Source organism: Papaver somniferum, chromosome 4 (genome assembly GCF_003573695.1).
Source record: "Papaver somniferum cultivar HN1 chromosome 4, ASM357369v1, whole genome shotgun sequence".
Taxonomy (NCBI): domain Eukaryota; kingdom Viridiplantae; phylum Streptophyta; class Magnoliopsida; order Ranunculales; family Papaveraceae; genus Papaver; species Papaver somniferum.
Window position 1 is genome coordinate 52,148,176 of NC_039361.1, and position 8,592 is coordinate 52,156,767.

General features: G+C 35.6%; 1 pseudogene; it reads left to right on the forward strand.

Annotated features, from left to right (window-relative positions):
• The first annotated feature begins 6,614 nt into the window (after positions 1 to 6,614).
• On the forward strand, positions 6,615 to 6,714 carry LOC113276822 (annotated as a pseudogene).
• The last annotated feature ends 1,878 nt before the right edge of the window (positions 6,715 to 8,592 follow it).

Sequence of the window (8,592 nt, forward strand, 5' to 3'; positions counted from 1 at the left end):
GGGTCTAGATAAAATATTTCCATGGGTTACATTTCCTCATAAGTTAGATCTGAATGTTCAGGTTCTAGAGTTTGGAAAAACTCAAATACAAACTTAGAAGCACATAATAATAACCTGAATAACTGAGGATCCTCTAAGTCAATCAGATTTGATTCACACATCTGACCACAATGAGAGTGGTGGTGTTCCTTAAACAAATGTGTCGACCCTAATCTCCTAAAGTAATTAGGTTTAGTCTCAAAACTCAATAACTGACACATTTCAAATTCAAACGTTCCCACAATTGGAATAAAAAATTTTGGTGGGAAAACAAAAAAATTTGGGTATCATAGCCTGGGTAAACCACATCAACCAGGGGATGGGTTTCTAACAACTGAACTTCTTCCTGGACATTATTAGGTTCGGGAAAACGCGTATGAAGATAATCTTGTAAAATGGTTGAGGCACATGTGTCAAGTCCCAAGTGAGGGACCTTTATAAGAGTTAAAGCACATGGAGAATGATAATCACCCCCAAACTTAGAGTTTCCAGTGTCTTTAGAAAGACTAGTCACAACTTCCCTAATTTCTAGGTCATCAGATTTCTGGAAATGGTCAATTGATTCTTCTAAGTCAGGTTCATCCTCACTCATCTATACGAGTTCATTTTCTTCTAAGAGTAGAGTTTATAAATTTCTAGACTCGAAAACAATATTCTCAGGATAAACTAGTTCCTCTAAACCATCATTGGCTTCGTAATCAAAAGGAAGTACAACTTCGTCTAAAACGGTATTATCTCTAGTCAAATCCCCGTCCTTTTGAATAGGTGGATAATAATTAAACTTATCGGTATTTGAACCAGAAATATCATTATCATTATCAAGCTCAATAGGAGTAACAAATTACTAATCACCATGCCTAAATACTTCAGATTCTTCATCAACATTGTCCACATCATAATCATCATTATCATAACATGGAAATGGCTGAACCTTATTTACACAAGGAGTGTCACCAATTCTAACCTCGATATCTTGATTATGCAAATAACTATCCTCATTTTCAAGAGTATTATTGGATACACTATATTGGAAATTCAAGTCATTTCGAGCAATACTTTCGTTCGTCTCTAACTCAAGTCTACGTGTTGACTCAACTATCCTCTCAAGGGTCTCTTCTAAAGAAATCTCCCTAAGTGTTGGATCTAAGTTTTCACTTAACCTATTGAGGATATCTTCCAAAGAAGATTCAGTCGTTGCTGCAGTTCTTTCGTCCATAACTACGTTGTTCACCTCATCTAACTTGTATGTCGATTCAGCTAACTTACGTGATGACTCAGATAAATTCCTGAGAGACTCTTCTAGAGAAGGAATAGGAACTGAAGGATCATAAAAAGGAATACTTTTCAATAGTTTGATTGTATCCTCTAAAGACGAAGAACTAGTATTATAATCTTCTTTCCCGTATGACCAATGCGCCTGTGGATAGTAATTGGCCTCACCATGGTATGACCCAAAACCTTGAAAAGGTTGGCGTGCCCAACCACTATTCACACTATGATCATAAAAAGAGTAATGTCCATGTTGTTCAGTTGGATAATCATTGTATTGGCTATACCAGTTCGACATCCTAACTGCAAGGGAATTCTAAACAAGCACAAACAAGGCTGACTCGACCACAACAAGCCTATTTTATCTAGCAAACAAAAAGCATGATGGCTCCACTTAGATTGTTTCTAGACTAGCTTATATTCTTTTGAAAAGGAATTCGTTACAATCTGAGCAAACCTCTATGGAATCAATCCGAGTTAAAGTAAGTTGAATAGAGACGAGGGAAGCTCAGTGGATCTTTGATACCCAAGGCCTCACCGGCGTTACAAGGCGGCGTATTCAACTCAAAGAAACCATCATGAACTTCAAAGTATGCTTAAAAGAGTAACCAATATTTTTTGAACGACTTTCCTAATAAGCTCGTTACCCTATCGGTCTCGTTCTAGTCCAAATTTTAAGGCTTAAGTTCGCGTAGGTTACGTGTTCCTAAGGCGGGAAAGAAGGAGACGGTGATGAAATCCGAGTCCTTTTCTTGATTTGGCCAGGCCTTGCCCTTTACTAGAAAATTAAATCCGATTTCAGGTCCTCAACATATATGCATACAAAATCATCCAGTAAATCCGATGACAGGGGATTCGAGGGTATTTAGAATTCTTACCTCCCGTTCCAGACGGGGGATGAATCATTGAAGTCGACTCGGGCCACCGACTCCAATGTCAATGTACGAACCCGAGGGGCCGAGACGATATCGTAATCGCCGTCCTTCCCTGTGCAGTTTATATTTAAACTAACCCTTCCTTAGGGTTTTAAAAATAAAGTCCAATGTTCAATGTCCAAAAGAAAAGAAAAAAATGTCCAAAAATAAAATATTACAAAAATAAAAACCTTAATTACAGTTTCTAAAAAAAATAAAAATAAAATTATTTACAAAATCTCCTTCTTCACTCCTTTAGGATTTCTCTTTTTTTTTTTCCTTTTTGGGCTTTTCCTTTCTTTTCAGCACTTTCTCTTTTTCCTTTAACTTAGCTCCAAATCTGAAAGGAAACAAAAATACCAAAACGCGTAAAAAAGGACAAATAAAATAAAACCTAAAAACAAATCTATAAACAAATCCGCGTCGGCGGCGCCAAAATGATGATAATTTTGATAGTGGTAAATAAGGTTGTCGTTCACTCAGACTTTGTTGAATTGATTCTAGGCTTAAATATAAAAATACTAAAAATAAGAAATTATATACAAAATATGTCACGGGATGAAGAATTTACTGGGCCTCGGGATTCCACTGCTTTTTATGTTCATGGGGTTCATAAATTAATCCTAGACATTTATAACTCAAAACAAAAGAAACAATAACTCTATTCTTTGCCAAAATAGATTTCATAAAACATTAGTTGTAAGTTGCGAGCATGACGCATCAAAAGTAATTAAAACCAAGCATGCAACATCAAACAAAATAACAAATAATTAATAGAAATCATAAAACAATTAAATTCTATGCAAATAGTTATAAAATAATTATTTTAATTACCACATGAACAAAACACAACCTCCTCCATCGTCCCAGTGATGAGTCTAGCTCCGCATGGTGAAAACACACTCAAAGGAATTTTTCATTGTTCAAAAAGGTGTTTACAAATGATGGAAAAGGTAAGAAATAATTAAAACCGGATTTTTCTTTTCTCTCCAAAACTCCCTCAAATGTGCTATCTAGCTCTCTATTTATACACACAAATACACATCACTCAAATATATTCTTCCATAATTCCAAAATCTTCTTCTTTTTAATTAAAAATATCTTCAAGAATTTTTCCTTCTCTTTATTCTATATATGTCTTTACTAAACGCATATCTTCTTTAATTCGCAGAATAAAATCCAAGATAAAATCTTCTAAGGATATCTTTCTTGTTTAATACAAGATAACTTCTTTTTTCTTCAAAATTTCATGTTTGTAAGGCAAGAAGATATTCTTATCTTAAAGATAATAAATCCTTTACCGTTGAAACCAAATTTCCCGCCAATTTTTCTTTTCAAATCAAGGAAGAAGATGGAGCCCTCTTAACCAGTAATGGGGTGCGATTAGCAGTTGGCTCCCTGGGGTGCCCCTTATTAGTTAGGTGCCCCTTATCCAAAACTGAGAGTCTGAATAACATGTGTCCTCCGGGTGCTACCAACTTTTCGAGCCGAATTTTCCAAAAATGTTTATTTTCCAAAAATACCTACAAACACATAAAACACCATAATAAGTAGAAAATCGAGTACCAACAATACTGAAAATTAAGGACAATTCGGTCACAAAAATGTGTCTATCAAATACTTAATAAGCATAAATTTCTAGGCCCTGAAGTTTAATAATGCAACTAAAAAGTTTCTCCCATACCCCCAAACTTAAATCTAATATTGTTCTCAATGTTCTAAAGATAAACTTAAAAGCATGAACAAGGAGAAACTGTTACCATCTAAAGCAAAAGAGTTAAGGAAAGATATTACCGTGTTGCATGAGCATGGGTTACCTCCCAATAAGTGCTAAGTTTAAATTCTTCAGCCAGACGGCATGTACCATAAAAATGGCTAATTACCTTTCAAATCATATATCAATAGTCGAAACAACCGTGGGTCAACAAAATCAAATAAAATTGCCACAATTATGAGACAACTGCACCAAATCATAAAAATAAACAGACAAAGCACATCCTGATCCAAGGTTTCCAGCAAGACAACTGGGTTTTTCTGTGATGCCCACTTGGGCTTCATATGAGTGTCTCGACAAATAAATTCTTCTGAACTATGGGTTTCTAATTCCTAGATTTCCTCCCGGACAATATCATGAGGATCAGGTTATGGAGTCGGAAGAGACTCAGGTAATACTTCAGGCACACCAGGCTCGGTTCCCATGTTATGGACTTCTAATGGGGAAACTTGGCGATCACTAACCCCAAACTTAGAATATTGGGTGTCTCTAGATAGACTAATCACAATTTTCCTAATTTCTAGACCATCATGTTCCTGAAAAAGGTTAATTGCTTTCTCTAAGTTGTAATCAGGTGGTTCATCCTCTAAATGCATTTGAGGCATACAAACTGTAGGACTTATATGTTTCATATCCTCTATGGTCAACCTTAAAGTTTCTTTATTATCTTGAAGAACGATCTCTGGCCCACTGTCTTGATCGGAAGCTATAATCACAGGCAAAGTCTCAGATGGGCCTAAAAATGCATAATTAGGGTCCAACTTAGGAGGCTCTTCAAGCTCTTCTAAATAAGGGATTAAGGTAGATTCGGAATCTAGTAATGGTTCGAATATAGCTTTCCATTTATCAATATCTAACACAGGAATAAAATCCAACAAAGCATTTATTTTTTCAATGTTGCTATCTTCGTCGAAATCCATGCTAAAATGGGCAAGACAACTCTCTAATGGATCTTCCGATACGATGTTTGGTAATGAATCCTGAATTAAGGTTCCTATCATGTTCACCTCTTCAATGCACGTGTCATCTAGCTCAGAATGTATCTTATTGACGATAAAAATATTCAACTTAATAATCATATTACCAAAAGATAGATTCATAATACCATTTTGACAATTTATGATCGCATTAGACATAGCTAAAAATGGGCGACCTAAAATCAAAGGTATCTGGTTCTCTGGGTCAGGGACAGGTTGGGTATCTAAGACCACGAAATCTACAGGATAAATAAACTTGTCGACCTCAATAAGAACATCTTCTATCACACCACGAGCAATTTTAACAGACCTATCAGCTAACTGCAGTGTAATCTTGGTAGGTTTCAATTCACCAAGTCCTAGCTGTAAGTACACATGGTACGGAAGTAAGTTTACACTAGCTCCTAAGTACAGTAAAGCTTTTTCTACCCGGTGTTTTCCTATCTTGCAAGCAATGGTAGGTGCACGTGGGTCTTTATACTTAGGAGTTGTGGGGTTCTGAATGATCGAACTTAAATGACTAGCTAAAAAGGCTTTTTTAGGAACACTAAGCTTTCGCTTTCGCGTACACATATCCTTTAGGAACTTGGCATAAGCCGGAAGTTGCCTAATTGATTCTAGTAACGGAAGGTTTATGGTAACTTTCTTAAAAACCTCTATTATGTCATTAAAGTTGGATTCACTCTTTGTTGGTACTAATATCTTGGGAAATAGGACTTTAGGAATAAAATAGGGCATCTCAGGAACCTAATTGGCATCATCAGAGATTTTATCAGTCCCCTCAGCTATGGATGGTCCTGAGGGGTATACTACAGTATGCTCATTATCGGGCATGGTTACCTGATTGTCTACTACTCTGCCACTCCTAAGGGTTCTAACTGAATTCAACTAATATAATGGTTTTGTGCCTGCTTCATGAACTCCTCTAGGGTTGGTTTGTGTTTGACTAGGGAACCTACCTTTTTCTCTCAAAGAATCATTTATTAAACCAACCTGGGTTTTTAACTCGGAAATAGCCTGAGAATTAGCATAGACCAACTTTTTATTTTCTTCTAAACCCTGTATCATTTATTGATGAAACGTTGTAGTTTGTTGGGTTAAAACGGCAAGAGATTCCTCTAGACTTAAAATTTTCTTATCGGAATGATTCTGAAACTGAGCTGGTATTGAAGGGTTCTTAGTATAGCCAAATCCTTGGGGAGCATTAGAATTACTAAACTGACCTTGATTCTAGTCCTTAGACCATGAGAGGTTCGGATGGTTTCTCCAACCAGGATTATAGGTTTCTGAATATGGGTCAAATTTCTGACGGTTATAGTGTTATTATTATAAAGAGCATTGGGTTGCTCTTCAATAGTCTGGCCTTCCCAAAAAGGCTCTAATCTACCACTAGTGTGACCCAATTCTATAGCTTCTAACCTTTTAGCTGTTGCTGCAATTTTGGCATCTGATTCAAAGCCTCCTTCTACCCTATTAAGGTTTCCTTTGCCTAAAAGAATTGTTTTCTTGGGTTCCCTACTATTTTCCCATTGGTGGGTCTTTTCGGAGATTTCATTCAAAAATTCCATCGTCGTATCGACAGTTTGGTTTTCAAACCCACCAGTGCATAGAGACTCAACCACGGTTGTTGTCAAATAATCTAAACCATGATGAGGACATTGGGATAATAGATCATTGAACCTTTCCAAATACCTATATAAAGATTCTCCCTCCTGTTGAGAAAACGTGCAGATTTGAGTCCTAATAGACGATGTTTTGTGCCCAAGGAAAAACTTGTTCAAAAAGGCAGATGTAAGTTGTTCATATGTTTCGATTGAACCGGAAGACAAAATATATAGCCATTATTTGGATTTATCTTTCAGGGAAAAGGGGAATAACCTAAGTTTCAAAGCATCATCATCAAGGTCTCTAATTTTTAGGATATTACAAATTTCCTCAAAGTCCCTAACATGGAAGTATGGGTTTTCATTTTCTTTCCCTAAAATGATTGGGAGCATCTGTAGGGTCCCAGGTCTAAGCTCATAATTTTCTTCAGTTTCAGCTAACCTGATACACGAGGGACGAGTAGTCCTAGTCGGATTCAACAAAGCTTTTAAAGTTTCCATTTTTGGCACTATAGGAGTCCTAGGTTTCTCACAAAAAGACGGATGTTCAAAACTAGGTTGTCCGAGAACAGAGGTTTCTAAATTAAGGTAATCAAGATCCTTGTTTCCTAATATAGAACCACTAGATTTTTCTTTAACAAACCGACCAAATGCGTCTCTTTTTCGTCCAGGCATACACAAGAATTCAACAAAAATCTGTGCACATGCAAATGCTGGGCTCACTAATTTAGGTAAAATTGGGTTACCACAGCAAAATATACCCAAAGGTACGAGGCTGAGATTTTTGGACTTTCAGCTGGTAACTCCCATAAGGCCCAAGGCACAGTTTCAACTTACTAATCCACGAGTTTTCCTAAACTCGGTAATCTGACGAGGGATGTAATTGGCGTGTGCATCTGTGTTTTTTTTTTATAATAAATAAAAATAAACAAGCAAGCAACAAAAATAATTACAAGTCCAAAAATAAATAAAAACTACCAAACTAAATATAACTAAAAAATAAAAAGAGTCTTGGATTTTCTGCACTTTTTATGGCAAGTCCAACTTTTCACTTCGTTCCAAGAAAAACATGAACAACAAAAACAAATATACCCAAAGTAAAATCAAAGAAAATAAAATAAAAAATAAAAATCTAAACCCTAATCCTAAAAAAGAAAAAATCTAAAAACTAAATCTAAGTACAAATCCCCGTCGGCGGCGCCAAAAATTGATGTAGGTTTTACAGTGGTAAGAAAAGTTGTTCGTTAAAGATTTGTAGAAATTTGATTTTAGAATTATATTTTAAAATAAAAAACTCAAGACGATGTTGTGATCAAGATTATAAAACAGTACTGAGACTCAGGATTCCACCATTGACTAATTAAGTGATTTAATCTAATCAATATTCATGCAATTCTTTGCGTTTAAAATGATTCTAATTTATTGCCTCTAGTAGATTTTTGAAATAACAATTGTATACATCAAGCATGAAACATCAAAAGTCTTAAACTAAGCATGCTCCATCAAAATGAATCACAATCATTCAATAAAAATCAATTTTCTAATATAAGTTCCATGCAAATAATCATAAAAGAAATTGCAAGAATTAATTAAAATAGAAATATACCACTTTGCTTGGAACAATGGCTTCCTACGTCGCCTCAGATAAGGGGTTTAGCTCCTCATATTAATCGCTTGCTCAAGATACATGTTTGTTGCTTAAAATTTGATTAAAAGAGTGAAAAGATATAAAGCAGTGTGTTTTGTAACATATATAATTGTTACAGAACTACTGTTACAGATAAACTTTAACAGAACAGTTGCGAACTCGGAATAATTGTTACAGAAGTTATGAAAAAGTGAAATAAAATTGAAAGCAAAGGTCACGGAATAAACGACTGTCTTCTTCTGTTGTTCTGTGTTCTTCTTCTTCCTCTCGCCTGTGTCTTTGCAACTTGATTTTTATGCTCTGTTATACTTCTAAACTTCCCTAAAGTGTTCGATGACCCCTCTATGAACTCCCAGAAGCTGTTATA